This window comes from Elephantulus edwardii, unplaced genomic scaffold (genome assembly GCF_000299155.1).
Source record: "Elephantulus edwardii isolate Elephantulus edwardi_28Jun2011 unplaced genomic scaffold, EleEdw1.0 scaffold00109, whole genome shotgun sequence".
Lineage (NCBI taxonomy): Eukaryota > Metazoa > Chordata > Mammalia > Macroscelidea > Macroscelididae > Elephantulus > Elephantulus edwardii.
This window is the reverse complement of record NW_006399859.1, coordinates 4,074,422-4,095,558: the sequence shown is the minus strand read 5'-3', so window position 1 is coordinate 4,095,558 and position 21,137 is coordinate 4,074,422. Positions and strand designations below refer to the sequence as shown.

Here is a 21,137-nt window from a genome sequence, read left to right as displayed (position 1 = left end):
TTTGTTGTTATTGTTGTGGTTGTTGTTGTTGTGGTTGTTGTTGTTATGTGCCGTCGAGTCGCTTGCAACTCATAGCGACCCTATGTACAACAGCCCTAAACTTTGCTCTGTCCTGTGCCAATCGCACTGTCTCTGACACTCCCATCCCAATTATCCTAGTCACTGAATCAATCCACCTCATAGAGGGCCTTCCTCTCCTGCGCTGTCCCTCCACCCTCCCAAACATGATGTCCTTCTTCAAGGACCGGTCTCTCCTCACAACATGTCCAAAGTATGTTAGATGGAGCCTCAGAATCCTTGCCTCCAAGGAGCCACCCAGTTTAACCCTTTCCAGGACAAATCTGTTTGTTTTCCTAGCAGTCCATGGTATTCTCAATACTCTTCTCCAGCACCAAAGCTCAAAGGCATCAATTCTCCTTCTGGCCTTGGTCATTGTCCAACTTTCTGATGCATAACAAGTGATTGCGAAGACCATGGCCTGTATCAGATGCACCTTAATCTCCAGAGAGACACCATTGCTCTTCAGTACTTTGGAGAGGTCCCTAACAGCAGACTTTCCCATGGCAATGTGCCTTTTAATTTCCTGCACCTTAGGTACAGATAATATCTGTCCCTCTATGGAGCCTTACATGTTGCTATGATGTTAAAAAGGCTTCTGACCATAGTAGACTAGGAAGAAGGCCTGGTGGTCTACTTCTGCAAACCAGCCTTTGAAAATCCTTTGGATCAAAATGGTGCAATCTGAAAGCAGTCCTGGGGATGGCGATGGAGTGCACGTTTCAGTCACCACAAATGCATGGAGTCACCAGGGGTTAGGGCCAGCTCAGTGACTGCTAGAACAACAGCAGTAACAAGGACATTTGCATTTTGACAGTAAATATCCAGATTTAATAATAATCTATTGTTTTCACTCTGGAACTACATGTAGCAACACGCCTGTCACATCTAGACTGATGTGCATATGTTCACTATGTCAACTTTCGTTAGTCACAGCCTGGTTGGTCTCTAAAGCAGATCTGTTCCTGATGAGCAAGGGAAGGTGAGTGTGATCCTTATATTTATTGGAAGGGAGTATAGGTTAGATAAGTTGAGAGGCAAAACTCTGATACCCTTATTATCATTCCCAGGCTGGTGTGATCCCTAGAGCCCTGAAAAGGAGACTCCTTTCTCCTGGACATGGTACCTGGCTCTGCTCAGTCGGTAGCTGAAACTTACTGGTTCCTTACGGGAATCTGGTTGCCTGATCCTTACAAGTGGAAGTTCTTTCACAGTTTCTCACCTATTGTATCAATTCTTTCTTGGAATACCTGGAACATAGAGATTTACAGTTTCTCCTGGAATAAGGAATTCATGCCCCATTCATTTTCTAAAAGTCTAATTTGCACCATGGTTGTTTCTCCTCCTCTACCCCCCACTCCCGCCACCTTAGACAGATTCATGGTCACTTTGGTATTTAGGAATGTAAGTCTAACTTCCACCTGCAGTTCGAGTTCTCTGGATCCTACTGTTTGTCTAAGTAGTTTCCACACCAAACATACCTCGTTTCTTCCAACATTTCTGTTATGTTTTGGTTGTTGAATCCTTCACTTCCCTTGTTTTCTTTCTCTGAACAAATTACTGCCTGATTCTGAACTCCTTAAAACAAAACAGACATGTGATATTGACCTACTACCAGATACTCTCCACATTACTGTTCTCTCCATCTACCTGACGGTTAGCTGTGTGGAGCTCTGCAAAGCCGGGGAAAGGTGGATCCCAGCTGCTGTGTCCTCAAGTTCCCTAGCCCTGGCTGTGCCCTCTAGTAGCTGTCTCACCTTAAACAGGTGACTTCGCACCCTCAGTTTCTACATCTGTTGTTGCTGTTGTTGTTGTTAAGTGCCATCGAGTCGCAGGCGACTCATAGCGACCCTATGAAGGAGAGTCCTCGATGCTTGGGTGCCTTTCATCCTCTCTCCAGGTTCATAGGGTTTCCGGAGGCAAGCTATTTTGGAAGTGGATGCCACTCCTCCTTCCACACTTGTTTAATCGGGGAGCTCCACCCCACCCTCAGTCTGCACTGGGTAGCCAACCATTGACGAATTTGACACATCCGTGTCACAGTGTTCAGCCTCACAGCAACCACAAGTGACCGCAGGACGGCAACTTGTGCACCAGGGCTATATGACCTAGAGGAATGTCTGAACAAAAACAATGAAAGACTGGCCGGAGGGCCACAAACTAAAAGTCACCTACCTTTGTCTTGGTCACACCATTTTCTCGTCACTGGGCCAGCTGATCTCTCTCCCTTTCTCTCTCTGTTGATGTTATTGTTGTTAAGTGCTGTAGAGTCGCAGGCGACTCATAGCGACCCTATGAAGGAGAGTCCTCGACGCTTGGGTGCCTTTCATCCTCTCTCCAGGTTCATAGGGTTTCCGGAGGCAAGCTATTATGGAAGTGGACGCCACTCCTCATAAATAAAAGATAAAAGAATCCATCAAAAGCAGTGACCAGCATTGACAAAAGCAAAGGAATCGGCATCATTCTAGATTCTCATAATAGAGGAAGAAGGTGGTAGAAAAGAGGGAGAGAAACAGATCTGAGGGGAAAAGACTTCGATTTTAAACATCTGACAATCCCAAGCACATTGGTTGAGCTTATCCTTTGTGGTCAGATTACCCTGTGTTTGAGCCTCTGCTCTATTCCTTATTTACCAGCCAGCCAGCCATCTGTACTCCAACTCTCGGTAGCTTCATCAGAAAAATGGGAAGAAGAGTTACTGCGACACAAAGCATACAGTGAGGAGTAACTGACATAATGCATATAAAGTGCTGCATACAGTACCTGGCATTTAGAAAGGCCCAGGAAATGGCCACTGATATTACCAGTCTAGGAGGTCCTATTGGGAAGAAGCTACACTGCACTCCCAAAGGCATGCAGTTCGAGGCCACTAGCTACTCTGTGGGAGAAGGATGGGCAGTCTCCTCCCATGTGATCAACTGCCTCTGAAAAACCACTGGAGGGTCAGCTCTGGGTCGGTTCTGACTCTAGGGTACACACGAACAACCACTTTACCAATATTACGATGTTATCATTCTCTCAATACAATTCTCATTGCCATCCAGTCAGAACTAACTCACAACTGACCCTGCATTGGGTTTCCAAGGCTGTGAATCACCTGGGAGGACATTGCCGTATTTCCCCCAGTGACGATCACTATTGTTAACTGTTAGGAAGAGGTAAGGAGCTCTGGTGACATAGTCCACCGCATGGTGAGATGGGACATTTCCTCATGTGAAGATTTACAGCCACAGGAGCGAGGTGAAAGGTCACAGAGTGACGGTAAGGGAGGGGATGAGTTTCTACCCAGGGAGCTTGACTTCAGGACGCTTAATGAAAGCTTTTCCCAGGGACCCTCATGCACATACCTCTGGCGAATGGCTTACTCAACTGTGAAGTCTCGGTCCATTTCTAAAATAGCTTTGCCAGCCTCCAAAGGAGTGAGGAAATCCTGTCTACAAGCTGTCCTCAATCTTTGTCTGCCTCCCGCTCTCACCTCAATGGTTGAGTGGTTTTAATTAACAACTCCCATAAAGTCATGCAAAAGTCACTCGATTAATAAAGCCCTAAGCTGCCGTGGATGTACGTGAGGTCTCAGAGTGATGCTGAGCTTGTAATTGTGGGTTTGTAGTGGGTGGATAGGGCTCAGGGAGTAGAATTTCCTCAGAGCAACTCAGGTATCAGATCTGCAAAGACTGGGAGCCACAGGTGACTGGAAAGCCTACTTTCCTGGTCTTGAACAGCAGGAAGCGATAGTGGGGGGAGATGCTGTAGTAAATCACCGTGCAGGATTGGCTTGAGATCTCAGCTTTCCTGCCTCTGACCACCTCATCAGTTTTCGTTTCCAACACACACACAACAGAACCGTATCTGCCCTCACTCTCTTTTTGTACTCACACCTGGGGATGTTGACACAAGTGTTTCTAATGCTACAATACAAACCTGTGACACTTAATTGAAATGAAACATGTAATAATGCTTTCAAGGCAAAGAAAAGTATTTGCCCTTCCCTCTGTCCCTGTGGTTCTTGCAGAAAGCATACTCTGAGTATTTTCATTCTCATACAGCTCAGCCCTTTCTGAGTTTCACCCCCCATCTTTTAATGCTTCATGGATCAGTCAATACTCTGTCCATAGCATCCTTTAGTATTGCAACTCAAGGCTTGAATTTATCCTTTAGTGTCTTCAGCTTAAGAAATGCTGAGTGAATTCAGCCCTTTTAATTTTCGGACTCCAGTTCTTTGCACATTTCATTGTAATGCTTTGCTTTGTCTCCACTTTCTCCACACGTGCAGTTCGATAACATTGGGGTCATCATCTTGTGAAACCATCACCATTTATCCACTTCTTTGTTTCCCCATCACGTTTAAAAGTAGCTCCTTGTCCCCTAAATGAGGACTCTCCTCTTCCTCCCTCCCATCCACCTGGATAGCCACTAACCAGCCTCGGTCTGTGGATGCTTGCCCATTCCAGATCCTTCATGACAGTGGGGTCAGATAGCATTTGTCCTTTTGTAGCTGACTTCTATTTTTTATTTTTTTAATTGAAATTTTAACAGAAGTTTACAGAGAACTTGGATTCCCATTCATTCGTTGATGCACATTTTCCTCCCTAATCACCCCTCCCCCATTTGCTTTTCTCTTAAAAAAAAAAAAGAATTCTTTCATTGTTGCACAATTTCCTCCCTCCTTCCACCCCCTAGTCCTCATTGCTTTGCACCTCTTATTCTGTACTGTTATCATGCAAATAATATCAGATCATATATTCCTTTTAAATAGTTTTTTCTTCATCTGTTTCAATGTAGTGCACATTATACATTGCCTCTTTTCTTAGTTTTCCCCCAACCCCCATGTCAGTCCTGTTTCACAATTGTGACACTGTGTAGTATTTGTCCTTTTGTGACTGAGATATTTCACCCAGCATAATGTCCTCCAGGGTCACCCATTTTGTATAATATTTCATGAGCTCTTTGTTTTCCAGTGCTGTGTAGTATTCCATTGTGTGAATATACTACAGTTTCTCTATCCATTAGTTTGTTAATGGACATTTGGGTTGTTTCCATCTCTTTGCTATTGTGAACAACACAGCAATAAACATAGCTGTGAATATATCTGTTTGAGTGGCAGTTCTGGTTTCTTTAGGGTATATTCCCAGTAATGGAATTGCTGGCTCAAATGGTATTTCTAGTTCCAACTTCTTGTGAAAGCACCATACTGCCTTCCATAGTGGTTGCGCCATTTTGCACTCCCACCAACAGTGAATAAGGGTTCTAATCTCTCCACAATCTCTCCAGCATTTGTTGTTTGCTGCTCTGTTGAACTTTGCTATTGTTATTGGGGTGAGATGATATCCCGTAGTTGTTTTGATGGCTTCTTCCACTCAGTATGAAGTTTTTGAGGTTTATCCATGTTGTAGCGTATATCATGCAGAACCTCATTTCTTTTTAAGGATGAATAATCTTCTCTTGTCTGTATGCATCACATTTCATTTGTCCATTTATCTGTTGGTGGACACTGGGGTTATTTTCATCTTCTGGCTATTGTGAATCGTGCTGCAGTGAGCATTGATACATGCATTGAAAACAGGATTTTGAAATAGAAAAATAATGAGTTCAATCTTTTTGACTATCCCAAGTCTAGCTAAGGTATGCTCATTGCCCACAAAGCCTTTGAATTGCTACTTCATCCTATCAGGTGATCTGTTGTGTGACAGTGGAAGCATTTGAGTAAGTTAAAGAGTAAAACAAGTCCAGAGACCCCATTCTTTTGTCTGCAGCCTCAGGCAGCTGTTTTGACTCCAGCTCCAACTGCACTGGTAGAAGGTAATTTGAGTTTACTGCTGGAGACCAATTTTAGCTTGATTTCTGTGCCAGGGCCAGACACTTAATGTCTGTTCTCCCTCCCAGTCTGTGCTACCTTCCTGAGTGTTCCAGCTGCTGCTGGCATGCCCCTGCCCATCCCAGATCACACCACCTTCTGCTGGTCTTTGCTTATCCCAGGGTGCCTTGTCTCCTGGAATCTTGGTCATATAGCTTCTGGGTGTTTCTTGCTCAAACCCCTTCTCTCCTCAACTTCCAGTAGGTGCCTTGCGAAAGAGCAGTATGTGTGTATCACTGCACTGTGTGCACTACCCTGTCCCTGCAGCAAGCGGGCCTGTGGCTCTTCATCCAGGCCCCTGCATGCTGAAATTCAGGAGAGACGGGAGTGGCCCATTTTTCCCCCCTTTATTTTAAATCTTTACAAAAGTGGTGTGACTGTAGATGCCCCTTGTTGAGAATGATGGACGGTGGGGCACGTAGTCATAGGGCAGTGGGACTGCCTTGCATTCAGGCCCCTTAGACAGGCCTAAACATTGTCCCTGACACAGCTGACCCTCTGCTTGAGTCATACTGTCCCTTGAATGGTACTTGTTGTTTCCTTCTTCCATCACTTTTCTCACCAGAAGCCCCTATCCCTTTTTTTCTCTCCTAGCAAACCCCCTAAGACCTTTGTTCAAATTCTACTTCTTCCTTTAAGTGCTGCCCAACCCATTTGAGGTAACATATACTAAGCCCTTAAGGTCAAAGACTGGAAGTGATTTATCTGTCTCCTGGCAACAAGCTGGTGCTTGCCCACCCCAAATGCTCATTGCTATTGAGTCAGTTCTGACCCACAGTAGGGGCTAAATAAGTGTGGGCTGAGCAAATGCAACTGCTTGATATTATGGACAGCCTTGAGGACAAAGGCAGGTGTGTGGATCTGGTGTAGTGCTTCCTGCAGCTGCCCATGGACTTGGAGAAACTCAGAGGTCTACTGAGATCAGTGGAGCTCCCAAGACCTCCTTATGTCTCTGCTTGCAGAAGGGATGGTCTCCTAGAAATGAGACAGTCAGCTTCTTACTCCATCTCTCCTCACTACACTCTGACATTTCATTCACCTATAGTCGGGATAAGACAGGATGAAACTTGCCTGAACCTAAGTCAAAGTGTCATCTGCCTGCTTCTTCATTTTGGGTCATGGCTGTGCGTTCCACCGATGAGTGTCTGCTTGCAACCAGAAGAAAGAGATGCTGAGTGTCTCAGTATCTTGTGAAGGGAGCCCAGGCTCTTCAAAGCCAACACAAATTGAGCTGACAATATACCAGGTGACCTCAGGGAGTTATATCAGAAGTCACAAGAACAGAAAGGTAAAGCAACTGCGAAAATTTTAGCAAACACATCTCTGTGTCTTCAAAGAGCTTGGGAAGAAGAGCTCTTCTAATCAAGTGGAATGCTTTTCCGGGGTTGCTGTTAGGTAGCACTGAGCTGATTTCAACTCACAGTACTTCCATGTGACAAATAGAATTACCCCAGAGGTAGTGTAATCTTCACAGGAGCAGATCATTGGTCTTTTTGGACAAGGCCGATAGTGAATTCCATCTGCTGGGCTTTTGAGTAGCAACCAAGTACTTGACTACCACCCGACCAGGGGCTGTTTTTTCCAGGGTCTCACTCTCTTTGCTGTTGAATTGGACCTGACTCATAACTCACCCTTCAGTGGGTTTTCAGAGTCTGTAAATCAGACAGAGGTAGATTGCTTGTCTTTGTTCCATGGAGCCGCTGATGGATTCAAACTGTCAGAAGGGCATCATCCTTGGGTTATAGTGTAATTCCCTACCGACTATCCCAATAGCCCCTCCCCCTTTTTTTCTCTCTATGGTACGGGCATCTAATTACGATACTCCCTCTCTGAGGCACTCACACAGCACTCTCAATACTCTTCATTCAGCATGCCTAGCACTGCTCACTCCTGCCTTCTCTGCAGCTAGGGCTTCCAAAGTTGGATTATTTTGAGTCCTGTAGAGGACTCTATGAGAGAAGGATGGGAAGACTCCTCCCATGCAATCTGCTGTCTCTAAAACCCCACTAGAGGGTCAGCTATGGGTTGGTTCCAACTTAGTAGCATGCAACAACAGCAACAGGACCTTCCCAGATCCTGGATTAGTTGATATTTTTATAAGAATCCTGGAGTTCTGACAATTTGCTCAAACTCTAGGATGGAAGCAACATCAGGAACCAACTCTATGGACCAACTTGGAATTTTTTGTTACGAATAGCACATCAGCAGAGAACTGCCAGAAGTCCAGGCTGGGTTTAGAAGGGGTCGTGGTACTAGGGATATTGTAGCTGATGTTAGATGGATCTTAGCTGAAAGCAGGGAACACCATAGGAATGTATATCTGTGTTTCATTCACTATGCAAAGGCTTTTGACTGTGTGGATCACAACAAACTGTGGCTGACTCTGAGAAGAATGGGAATCCCAGAACACTTGATTGTGCTCATGCGAAACCTACACTTGGACCAAGAGGTAGTCGTCAGAACAGAGCAGGGTAACACCACATGGTTCAAAATTGGGAAGGGTGTACACCAGGGATGTGTCCTATCTCCATACCTTTTCAACGTGTATGCAGAGTAGATTATCCAAGAGGCCTGGCTCTATGAGGAGAAGTGTGGCGCCAGGATTGGTGGAAGATCTATTAACAGTCTGCGTTATGCAGATGACACAACCCTGCTTGCCGAAAATGAGGAGGACCTCGTGCACTTGCTGCAGAGGGTCAAGGACTGCTGCCTTCAGTATGGACTGAGGCTCAATGTCAAGAAGACAAAGATTCTCACCACTGGACCAATTGGCAGCATCAGGATAGATGGTGAAGAGATTGAGATTGTTAACAACTTTAGTCTGCTTGGCTCCACGGTCAACACTCTTGGCACCAGTAGCCAAGAAATAAAAAAATGTATTGCAATGGAAAAGTCTGCTGTTATGGACCTCTCCAAAGTACTGAAGAGCAATGGTGTCACTCTGGAGACTAAGGTGCGTCCGGTAAAGGCTGTGGTCTTTCAGTCACTTGTTATGCATCAGAGAGTTGGACAGTGACTAGGGAGGATGGAAGGAGAATTGATGCCTTTGAGCTGTGGTGCTGGAGAAGAGTATTAAATGTATCCAAGAAAACAAACAGATTCATCCTGGAGAGGGTTAAACGAGGCTGCTCCTTGGAGGCAAGGATTCTGGGGCTTCATCTGACATACTTTGGACATGTTGTAAGGAGGGAGAGGTCCTTGGAGAGGGATATCATGCTTGGGAGGGTGGAGGGATGGCACAGGAGGGGAAGACCCTCCATGACATTGATTGATTCAGTGAACTGGAGTAATCGGGATGGGTGTGTCGGAGACAGTGCAATTGGCACAGGATAGAGCAGGGTTTAGGGCTGTTGTACATAGGGTCGCTATGAGTCACAAGCACCTCGACAGCACATAACAACAACTGATAAGTCAGAACCAACTCATAGCTGACGGTCAAGTGGGTTTTCAGAGGCCATAATCACACAAGGCGACTGCCCGTCATTGTCCTGCAGAGCAGCTGGTGGATTCGCACCAGAGCCTTCGAGCTGACAGTGTAACTCTACCACTAAGCCGTTGGAGCACCCTTTCACTTTAGGTTCTGTTGGTATGCACATTATTCCCTTAATAGAAACCCACTGCTCTCACTTCAGTTCTGACTCATAGCAGCCCTGCATCAGGCTTCTGAGGCTGTATATCTTCATGAGAGGAAACTCTCCATCTTTGTCCTTCGGGGCAGCTAGCTGATGGATTCACACTGTCAGCCTTTCAGTTGGCAACACAACCTGACAAGAATCATCATTGTACAGATACAAATGAAAAGCAGTGGTATAGTCTAGTCACACAATGTGACGAACTTTTAGGGAAACTTGAAGCAAACTACATCAACAATTCTTTGATCCTGGTTTAAAAATATAAGGCAACATTGCTAATGATTTATTTAGTCTTGACTTACCAGCAAGAGAGTGGCCTCCCTATCCCACCAAAAACATTCCGATTTGTGGAGCTGAGGCTCTTCGTTTTTCTCAGATTCCTCAAATGCTACAGGTCTGTGCTGAGATTTGAGAATCCTTGGCTATCATTCAATCTCCTTTCACCATCTGTTTCATTCCAAGAAAGAGCTTAAAGGGGCTTTGTCTGGAAAACTGTCTCCTGTGTGTTAGGATGTGTTTCATCTTTCAGTAGGTGGACAGAAAGCTTCCTGCTCGTGCTAGAAATATTTGCTGCCATTCCACGCTGACAGTTAAACCACAGTAAAGGGAACTCAGGCAAGACTAAATTCCAGACCCACTGATCGTCAGATTTCCAAAGCCTGCAGTCTTTCCTCAGAGGTGTACCAGGCCAGCTCCCATTGTTAAACAAACATATATCCAGATTGTAATGAAATTTCTACATGTGTATTTACTTAAATACAGGTGATAAGTGTATTGATTATTGTTGTAATCCTTAGCTCTCTGTGTTTCAATGTACATTTAAATACTTTTATATATTTATTAGCAATTTGATGAATTCTTTTTAACTGCTTACAGGGTAGATATAGATATAGATATAGATATAGATATAGATATATAGATATATAGATATTTAGGTAAGCTAAATGAAAATGCTTTGGTTAAGTCACGCTTTCATTTTATAAAAGATGCATATACTGTGGTTACATGATTCAGCACCACCTCTGACTAGTCAGTCACTCTCCTGCTAAGAGTGTGGTGAGAGTAATCTCAAGGCAGCCTATGCTAAAATGCAGTGTGAATTTTAACATTTGAGTTAGAGCAATACTGTGGGCTACTTATGAGTCATTTATACAAACACAGACAGTGTCTCGCCACACGGAGGCCATTGTAGGATGTGACGAGAGGACCTCCTCTCCTGGGTCCACTTCTGTCCTGTTTCAGAAGAGGCTACTGATGCAGACCACAGGCTCTGTGAACTGCCTCGGTGTGAATGCCAACTTGGCAAGTGTGTGAGATGGGGTCATAGCCACAGTCAATTTCTCATAAGGACCCATCGTTTCCAAAATGTTAAGGATTTCTGCCGTATGTAACCAAAAACCAAGCTCATTGGTATCAAGTCAGTTCCAAGTCCTGGTGACCCTGTATCTGTTGCAGTAGAATGTGCTCCTTAAAGACCATGACCTTATAGAAGCAGATCATCCTCCTTCCATGGTGCTACCCTACAGATTTGAACTGATAATCTTTTGGTTAATAGACAAGAGCAAACTGTTGTCACCGGCTAGGGAACCCCTACTTCAAATGTGTTTTTGTTAGGTGGGATCAAATCAGTTCTGACTAATGGTGGCCCCATATGTGCAGATTAGAACAGCTGGATATGATTTTCAAGGTTGTCACTCAGAAGTAGAATGTTGACGTGACTCCCAGGACTCCCTCCTGGGTGGGTAAAAAGTGCCAGCAGTTGGCTGATAGTCGAGTGCTGAACCATTTACATCACCTGAGGACTTGATGCTTTAAGAGCAAAACCAAACATTTAACAGCAAAATAACCTCATCCACCTAAGTCAGCTCAGAGCTGGCCCTCCAGCAGACTTCTGAGGTTATAAATCACTTGCCCATCTTTCTCCTGAGGAGCCGTTGATAGATTTGAGCCACAAGAGACATGACCTTCGGGTTAGCAGCACAACTCAGTATGGACTGTTGTTATGTGCCATCGAGTCACCTGTGACTCATAGACCCTTAGCGACTCTATGTACAGAACTTTTGAACCCTGCCTTGTCCTGAGCCAGTCTCACTAATTCTGACACACCAACCCCCATTGCCCCAGTCACTGTATCAATCCATCTCATTTGGGGTCTCTCTCTCCTGCGCTGTCCCTCCCCACTTCCAAGCATGATGTCCTTATCCAAGGACCAATCTTTCCTGGCCAGCTGCCCAGAGTATGTGAGACTGAGATTCAAAATCCTTGCCTCCAAGGAGAAACTTGGTTTCACCCTCCCCAAAACAGACCTGTTTGTTTTCTTAAAAAAACAAACAAACAAAAAACCCAAACACAAACCAAAAACAACACCATGATCAAGTCAATTTTCAAATGTTGTTGTCATTGGTAGGTATTATCAAGTACAACCCATAGCAACCCCCTGAATAGCCAACCTGACCCCTGCTCTATTCTGTGCCATCTCCATCATCTCTGACACACTAAAGCACATTGATGAAGTCACCTTGTTGATCCATTTCATTCGATGAGTGGGGGATGTCCTTCCTCTCCTTTGCTGACCTTCATCTTTTCAAGCATAATATCCTTTTCCAAGGAATAGCCTTGCCTAGGCACATATCTGAAGTATGAAAGATGAAGCTTTGTCATCCTTGCCTCCAGCGAGCACTCTGCCTGCACCCATTTCAGGACACATCTGTTTGTTTGTTTGGCAGTGCATAGACTATTCACTACTCTTCTTCAACCCCACAACTCAAAGGCATCAGTTCTTCTGTCATTTCTTTCCATTGTCCAGCTTTCTGATAGAAAGACGATGACCTGAATCAGACATACCTTCAAGCTGATATCATTGCTCTTGAGCATTTTGGAGAGGTCCCCGAGAGCAGACGTACCCAATGCAATACGTCTCCTGATTTTCTGACTTTTGGTACCAAGGGCGTTGATTGTTGTTTTTCCAAGCAAGGTGAAATTATTGAAAACTTCAATCCTTTCTCATCTATAATAATGTTGACTGTTGGTCTTGTGCTAAGGACCTCTGTTTTCTTGAGACGTGGAGATACAATTCATTCTGAAGACTGTAGTGCATCATCTTCTTCAGCAAGCATCATAACCTCCTCACTTTCAGAAGCAAGGTTGTATCATCTGCATAACACACGCTATCCCGATGCCACATTCCTCTTCTTATAGTCCAGTTTCGTGAATTATTTGCCAAGCATACACATTGCGTAAGTACGTAGAAAGGATACAATCCTGATGCACACATTTCCTGATTTTAAACTATGCAGGGTTTCCCTGCTCTGCAGACAACAGCTTCTTGATCTAGGTGTAGATTGCCCAGGAGCTCTATTAAATGTTCTGAGGTTCCCATATTTTTCAATGTTAGCCATAATTTGTTATGATCTTATCAGTAGTTAATACAGAACAAATAGACATTCTTCTGATGTTCTTTGCTTTCAACCAGGATCCATCTTACATCTGCAATGATATCCCTGATGCCATGGCCTCTTCTAAACCCAGTTTGAACTTCTTTGGCAGTTCTGTCTCTGAATTGGTTTTCCTTTTATTAAAAAAAATGAGCTTATCCCTCCATTGCACATTGTATTTATTTAATTATATACATGCCACTTTGGCCGAGGGAGTAAAGATTTGTGCTGACAATCCAAAGGCAGGCAGTTGAAATCAACCAACTGCTGCGTGGGAGAGACAGGCAGTCTTCTCTCATGTGGATTACATCTTCTGAAAACTTGCTGGAGGGTCAACCTATAAGTCAGTTCTGACTCAAAGGCATTAAGTTGTTGTTAAGTGTCACTTATGACTCACAACAGCTCTGAACTTCATTGTCTCTGACACACCTACCCGCATTACTCCAAGTCACTGAGTCAATCCATATCATCGAGGGTCTTCCTCTCTTGCACTGTCTCTCCACACTCCCAAGCATGATATTCCTCTCCAAGGATTGGTCCCTCCTTGCAACATGTCCAAAGTATGTCAGATGAAGCTTCAGAATCCTTGCCTCCCAGGAACTGGAAGCTGGGTCTCATCCTCTAGGATGAAACTGTTCTCTTAGCAGTCCATGGTATATTCAATATTCTTCTCCAGCTTCACAACTCAAAGGCATCAATTCTCCTTCTAGCATCCCTAGTCATTGTCCAGCTTTCTCGTGCATAGCAAATAATTGTGAAGACCATAGCCTAGATCAGGTGCACCTTAGTCTCCAGACTGATATAGTTGCTCTTCAAGGTCCCTGACAGATTTTCCCAGGGCAGTTCATCTTTTGATTTTCTGACTATTGGTACCAAGAGCCAAGCAAGCTGAAGCTGTTAACAATCTCAGTCACTTCACTGTTTATCATGATGCTTCCATTTGACCCAATGGTGAGAATCTTTATTTCCTTAATGTTGAGCTTCAATGCATCTTGAAGGCTACAGTCCTTGGCCTTCTCCAGCAAGCACTTCAGGTCCTCCTCAGTTTCGGCAAGCGAGGTTGTTAGTTATTGAAATAATTGTGTATATTATCAAACATGTACAATATGTCAGAATTAGCACAGATGGGGTAAGGAATACCTATTAAAAGAAGCACTTGAGTTTTTACTCCTTTGGGTCTTCTTCTTCTCTCCTTGTGCTCAGGTTACTGCCTGAGATCAAAACTTCTCAAACTTCTATTTGCATAGAAGTCTTTAAGAGATCTTGCTAAAATACAGATCCTAATTCTCTAAGCCCGGGGTGCCTGGGATTCTGCCTTGCTGACTAGTTCCTGGGTGCTGCTAAAGCTGCCAGTTCATGGATTACAATTTTTGAAAAAGATAAAAAGGCTTATGTTGAGTTTTTGTGCAAACATTGCTCCCCCTCTTTGTGCCTTCTGCTCTCTGCTAAGCAGCTCTTCTGCCCCAAGATTTAGGAAACCGGAGTGGCTAGGTTTTTGGCTCTAGTTTTGTGTACAGGGTACCCCTGGTGCCATTTGGGTCCTCTTTTCCTCCTTCTGCATCTGTCCTCACTGCCCGCGACAGCTAAGCTCTTGTCTGACTCGCTTAGCAACATCTTTGGTGTGCTCCCTGGAGAGGGGTGCTGTGTTGACTGGGGCTAGCCAGCATAGCGCCCGTCCTCTGAGCTGGTTCATTTCAGCAGCAGACTCCACTTCTGCCACAGCTGAGCCGAGAGCCTTCCCGCAGTCATCTGCTTGCCTCACAGCCCTGGCTCAGATGGAAACCAAGTGCAGAAAAGCTGGAGAAGTGGCTACTGCTCCTTGAGCTGTGAATATTCCCAATTGGTGACGCATGATCTTTGAAGGAGCTTCCCTGCAGAGATGTCTGTTTGCCAAGGTCAACCTCTCTGCTCCAGGCTCAGGCAGTTCATGGTGTAGCCGTGGATGGTTGCTCTAGGTTTGAACAATTGATAAGAAGACCTTGCTTCAGAAGAGCATTGAAGCCCCTCTCACATCTCCCCTGAAACATCCCTGACACCAGCTAGTCGATGTCTTCAGGAGGCTTTCCTCGAGAGCAGTGGGATGAGGCCCTGAAGACACTCAGTCTTTACTGAGCAGAAAGGTAGGAAACTTGGGATCTCTCTGTCCACGCTTTCCTCTGCGTCTGCCAGAAGAGTTGCCCACATGAAAACCAAAGAAGTGTGGGTCTTTGTCAGAAGAATTCCCCCTCCAGTCCCTAGAAACAAGAGAAGGGAATCAGTGCTCACCCATCTTCCCTACCCTACTTCCATGCTTCCATGTGCACTGTGCTATTTATGGATTGAGTCCCTTTATCATAAAGCAGCAACTAAGAAAGGTGTTCCAGCCTTGGACATTCTCCCTAGAGGCTGCTGTGGGTTTTGCTTAAACATGATGTCTGATTGAATGGGTCCATAAGATGAGAAAACAGAACTCTGTTTTTGTTGGAACTGGCGTCTATTTGGTTTTTTTTATATAAAGCTGTTCCGTGAGCAGGCTATTCGCTTCACCCTGAGACTCCACTCTGCACTTGTTATTTGGAACTGGGAGTCTGATAGATGAAATCTGCCACTTTGACCTCAGAGAAATGGATGCAAGTGTTTCCCTGGAAAAATTTTAAGTACTTACTTACAATTTAGTGCAGCAATTTTATAATTAGCACTGAATAATTTAGCCCATTTTCCTCAATCATATCTTAGCATCTCAAATGCACTCCTTCTTCCCGTAAGTCAAATGTAACGGCTTCTCCCTCCTCTCCCTTTGAGGCCGGCTTTCTTCAAAAGGATTCAGGCAGCTTTGTTAGAGGAGTTTGTGGGTTTGTCCTTCTATGACCCAGAGTAAAGTTTATTCATCTGACTTCTAAGAGGCCCTAAATGGGAGAGATCCTTTTACAGGTTTGTCCAGAAACTCAATTTAAACCCTTATAAACATTAAGAAGAAATGTCTTGCTGTGTTGTAATGGAGAAAAGGGAGCAGTGTAGAAGCATATGCTGTTTGGGGATTTGGCTGCTGAAATGCTCAACGGCAAGGACTTTTCATCAGCCCACATCTTTTTTTTACTCACAGGCAACAAAGTATGTGTTGATATACGTGTTCATAAATTTATATTGATATTGGCAAGGAATGCAGTATGTGGAGAGAAAATGGTTCTATTCCTTTTTCCTTTGCCATGTTCACATTCAAACCAAAAGTGTGACCCAAATATAAGATAGGTTGGCATGTCTTTGAAAAAAAGCTGTCACTCAGGCTTGGTTGATTCTTTTGTCCCCTCCCATGTGTGCTGTCTTCATCTGGAAGTTGCATCATGTGTTTGCTGAGTGGTGGCCGTTGTTGTTTTGAGTGTTGCTGTGCTCTATTAGACTTTTACGGAACTGGATCAGGCTAATGCATTCTTTCTTTCCCTTCCCACCTCCCATCACCTGTGCCAGTCCTTGACGGAAGGTGATTTGAGATCAGTGAAAGTCAGTTTGTGTTGCTTTTGCGGCCTTGTCAAAATGTGAACTTCGCGAGTGAGAAATCACCTTTTCCTCGTTTGGAGGTGGCTCACAAAGCCAGTTTCACTTGGTTCCACACTGTTGCATCATTACATTCCAGGAAGGAGAAGGAATCTGTTTACTAAGCGCTGCACTAGAATTCTGTTCTCTTTGTTCTAACAGGTCCTATAAGATAACAAAGCTTTTTCATAGCTGGTGTCAGCTTCATAGGGCGCATCTGTTTTATTAAGAAAGTTCCTCATTGGGGGCATGGTGCCTTCTCAGAGCTCAGTTGGTGAGGTCTGCAGGTCTAGTCATTACTCACAGGTCTCGGATGACTCAGACAGGATTAAAAGTCGTGTGTCTGAAAAACCTGGAGAAGGAAATAGTGTGAAATGTTGACCAAAAATGGAATGCAGTATGAGGGAAGATTTGAGAAAACAGTGTTCTCTTTGAGAACTCAGTCGGCTTAGTACTTCCATGTTTACTTTAACTTGCAGGGAAAGGATGGCCTAATTGACAGCTAAGAGTTCATGTCTGTACCCTTTTCTCAGCTCATGCCCTCATTCCCAGTGTTCTCAGTGCTCAAGGTGGCACCATTGAACACCATTCTCTTCTCTTAGAATACCTTCTTCTTACATTCCTCTCTGCTTTTGAACACACCATTCATCTGCCTAGTTGGAGCCTATTTCTTGGCTTCCTGTCCTCCTTTGCACCTTTCAAGGGAAGCTCTGGTGGAATCGTCTGTAGGGCGTTCTGATGCTAACTTGACAGCAGCGTCTTTCTGACATTTCAAATCTGCCCATTGCTCCAAACGAAAAAGATGGGCAGTATCCTTTCATGCAGTTTACAGCCAGAGAAACCCAATGGAGGGTCAAGTGTGAGTCAGCTCTAACTTGATGGTCATGGCTGAGTGAGCAGGTATGTCCTTCAAAGGCCAAGGTGAAATAACACTTCCTTGCTGATGCGTGACCAGGATTGTACATTCATCTGTTATACTGCTCATGGATATGAATTTATTCACATGTTGAAGTCCCCTGAGAGACACTGAGTCTCTCCAAGGTAAGGCAGGAACTAGGCCTTTCTATTTGGATAACCTCAGCCTGACACAGTACGTGGTACTTGATGTTTGTTACAGTGAAAACTGGAGAAGTAAATGCAGAATTGCTACCCTATGATGTGGGCAGGTGCTGATAATGATAGGATTTAGTGAGCGTTCCTGTGCACCAAGCACTGGACCTCTATGCTGATACATGAAGCTCCAACTCAATTTGTAATTCACACAACTTGCACATAAGGAAACTGAGATAGACATTGTACCAACCCGAGGAAGTGTTAGATGAACCCATCTGCTTGAAGTGTGATCTTGACCAGTTTTATTTTCCTCATCTGAAATAGAGATAACAGGATGCCTCCCTGATAAGATTATTTTAAAGATTCAATGCCATGATTAATGTAAAGCGCTTAGCATAGTACCCAGCAAACTTCCAGAAACTGTTGTTGTTAGTTGTCATCAAATTAGCTTTGACTCGTGGCAAGAAGGAAACCTTGCCCTGATCTGTACCATCTGCATGTCAACTGGTAGCTCTTATTAATAATAGTGAGCACTCAGCTATAAAGGGCAAAGGTGGTCGTTGACCATCTTTGTGTGCTCTCCTGAATCTAGTTTTGTTCTATACCATTATAACATAACCTGTAAAATGAAGGCCTACTTTGAAAGTATGGAGCATCTAAACAACAAGAGAAGTAGCCTTCACCCTGACCACTGTCTCCTTAGCGGAGACCCCACTCCCAGCATCATGGGGTTATGAGGAAGTTATCGGAGTGGAATCAGAGTCCCCTCCTCCAGTAGAACTTGGAATACATAATACAGAGATTGTTCAGAAACTTGGCAGCTTGGTTAGGAACCTTCGAAGCCAACCTTAGGGTGTTACCAGCACCTCATTAAGCTCTAGGACTAATTATTTATTTCCCCAAGGAGGAGAAAAGTGCAGCGCCGGTGCTCCGGGATATAGTCCCTGGATCTGTTAGCTCCTTTCCTTGTGACCTCAGGCAAGTCATTTCCTTCTTACTCACTGTGCATCTCTGGTGAGGCTACCACTTCCTTGCCTCCCATTCTCTTCAGAAGACAGAGCTTTTGGGGAAAGGCCAGCATTTCAGAAGAACACACTAATGACCATGTCCACCTATGAGTTACACTTTCTTAAGGGACTAACTTTATTAAGACGGTCTGTGTTTGTTTATTCAACTCCTGTAAAAATTCCACCCAACAAAAATACATTTTCCATTGAAACTGGGAGTGTTGTTTAAAAATAGAGAAATATCACTGCAATCCCAGAGGCACATGGTTCGAATCCACCAGATGCTCTGCTGAAGAAGGAGGGGCAATCTCCTCCGGTACCAGTGGGATATGATTTGACTGTGTACACACACACACACACACACACACACACCCCTATTTGTAAATCAAACTCAAACTATTACAGTTAGTGTTTAATAATTTAGAAATATTTCTACTAGATTCTCACAAGTAAGGCTGTTTCTGGTAGCAGTACTTTCTTCATGCTGTGCTATCCCACAGTAAGAGATGCACAAAAGAAATTATTTTGAAGGATATTAAAAAGTAAGTGATTGGATATTTTTGAAACCTTTTGGAGAAGTTACTCCTACTTACATACACATACATACAGAGTGAATGACATTGATTTGCACTTGAAACTAGGTCACTGTCAGATGGGTTATGTTCAACTCCCTAGTATTTCATTCTTAGTACCTTTGAGAAGGCAAACCATAGAGCTTTGTCTTTGCTCAAAGTCAGAATTCCCAGCAGCATTTGATACACTAGGCCAGCATGTTCAGCTCCATCTTTACAAGGCCCTCCCAGCTTTTCTGTTGTTATTTTTTGGACCAACCCTCCCACACACACATTGCACACAGTGTTACTGGGTTGGGGCCACAGTACAGCACAGCATTCCAGCTCTGGGGTGTCCATCAGCCTTGGATCTCTGACCTTAGCAGAAAGGGCTATGTGTTGGCCTCATCCACATGCCCAAGTGCATGTAATTGCCCAACCGTGTGTGTTATTTCACCAGCAATAAAAATCCAGTGGGGAAATGAATGCTAAAATTAGTTTGTTTGTTCTTTGTCAAGATCTCCCCTTTTGAAAACATTGTGTTTATCTGGCTGAGCAGACTTTGCTAAAATCCAAATTAACTGCTTTCTTAATGATGGAACAGATTGTGTTTTAAAGAGAATTCCACTGAATTCTCCTTGAAAGGACATTTGATCTGGAAAGTCCAGCCTTTGGCAGAGTTTACTCCCTTTTGGAATAGATGGGTTTTTTCCTTTATTTTTTTTTTTCTTCTATGCTAGTTATACAGATTTTGGTAGTCTCCTGCTGGAACCCGGGTTAGGAATCACTACTAGATAAATGGACAACTAGGGAGGTCTGGTGGCCTAGTGGCAAGAAACTACACTGCAATTCCAGAGGCACACGGTTCGAATCCACCAGATGCTCTGCTGCAGAAGGAGAGGCAATCTCCTCCTGTACCAATCAGATCTGATTTGATGGTACACACACACACACACACACACACACACACACAAATAAATAATTTTAAAGAAAAAGATAAATGGATGACGAGACAGATTGTTTTAATATGTTTTTAAGTTGGCACCAACTCATAGAAGATCCCCCAGAGTACTTCAAAGTCTATAGATTATGCAGGAAAAGATTGCCTATTTTTCTACCACAGAACAGCAATGGATTCGAACATCCTGCCTTTGGCTTGGCAGTGAAACTCCTTGCCCATTTTTGTTCGCTGCTGCTGAGACAAGTATAATTCATATCAACACTATGAACAACACATCTGAACTCTGTCATCCTCATCATCTCTGACACGCCCGTTGCAGTCACAATGTCAGTCCATCTCCCTGGGGGTCTTCCATCAGGACAGGCAGATAAAGCATTACATTTACTTTGTCATATGTCTTAAATGTCAAGTTTGTTAGCATTTAAGAGAAAAGAAAAACTAAAATCAGTAGCCTTTCAATAGCACTATTGCTAAACTATGTCTGTGTGTTTTGGTTTCTACTAATACATGTATTCATTCATGCCACAGGGGAGACTACTTAAAATGATCCACTTGTAGTTTTTCCTGTCTACTTTCACTTGTAGTTATGGTGTCAGTATCAGTTGTAAATAATTCTGGATGCTGGTAACCATAACAATGTGTTGTTTATGATCTGTTTTTCAGGTTGCGGGGTGCACTCATATTCCTTCTCTCTTGTCCATCTTATGAAGCAGGTCACTAGGGCTATGATGCTCCTTCAGTTTAGGTTAAAGACCTAGGACCAAGTGGTGATGGCACAGACGAGTTGAGAGTTTCAAGACTACAAAGTGGTTCTTCTAGTCTCCATCCCTTCCTTTGTGCCTCCATTCTAAAGCTTGTTTGCTTTCTCTACTACATTTTTGCTGTATCTTTCCCTCTGATTTGCTAATGACTTGTCTATTCTTTTCACATGACTTTGGTAAAACACCTGCTTGCACAATTGCTTACATTAAAAGGGTCATGAATACATCTGACAGTTCATTTTCTTCTTCAGTTCCCTTCTGCTTTCTAGATCCCGGGGAGCTTGAGTTAATTAATCTGAGTTCCTTTTGTTGCTAGT

At 43.9% G+C, this 21,137-nt stretch overlaps 1 protein-coding gene across 3 annotated transcripts in view; it reads left to right on the top strand.

The window, feature by feature from the left end:
* NAV2 (neuron navigator 2) overlaps positions 1 to 21,137 on the top strand; it is a 948,472-nt gene that overhangs the window by 773,578 nt on the left and 153,757 nt on the right. The gene's annotated exons all lie outside the window — the stretch shown is intronic.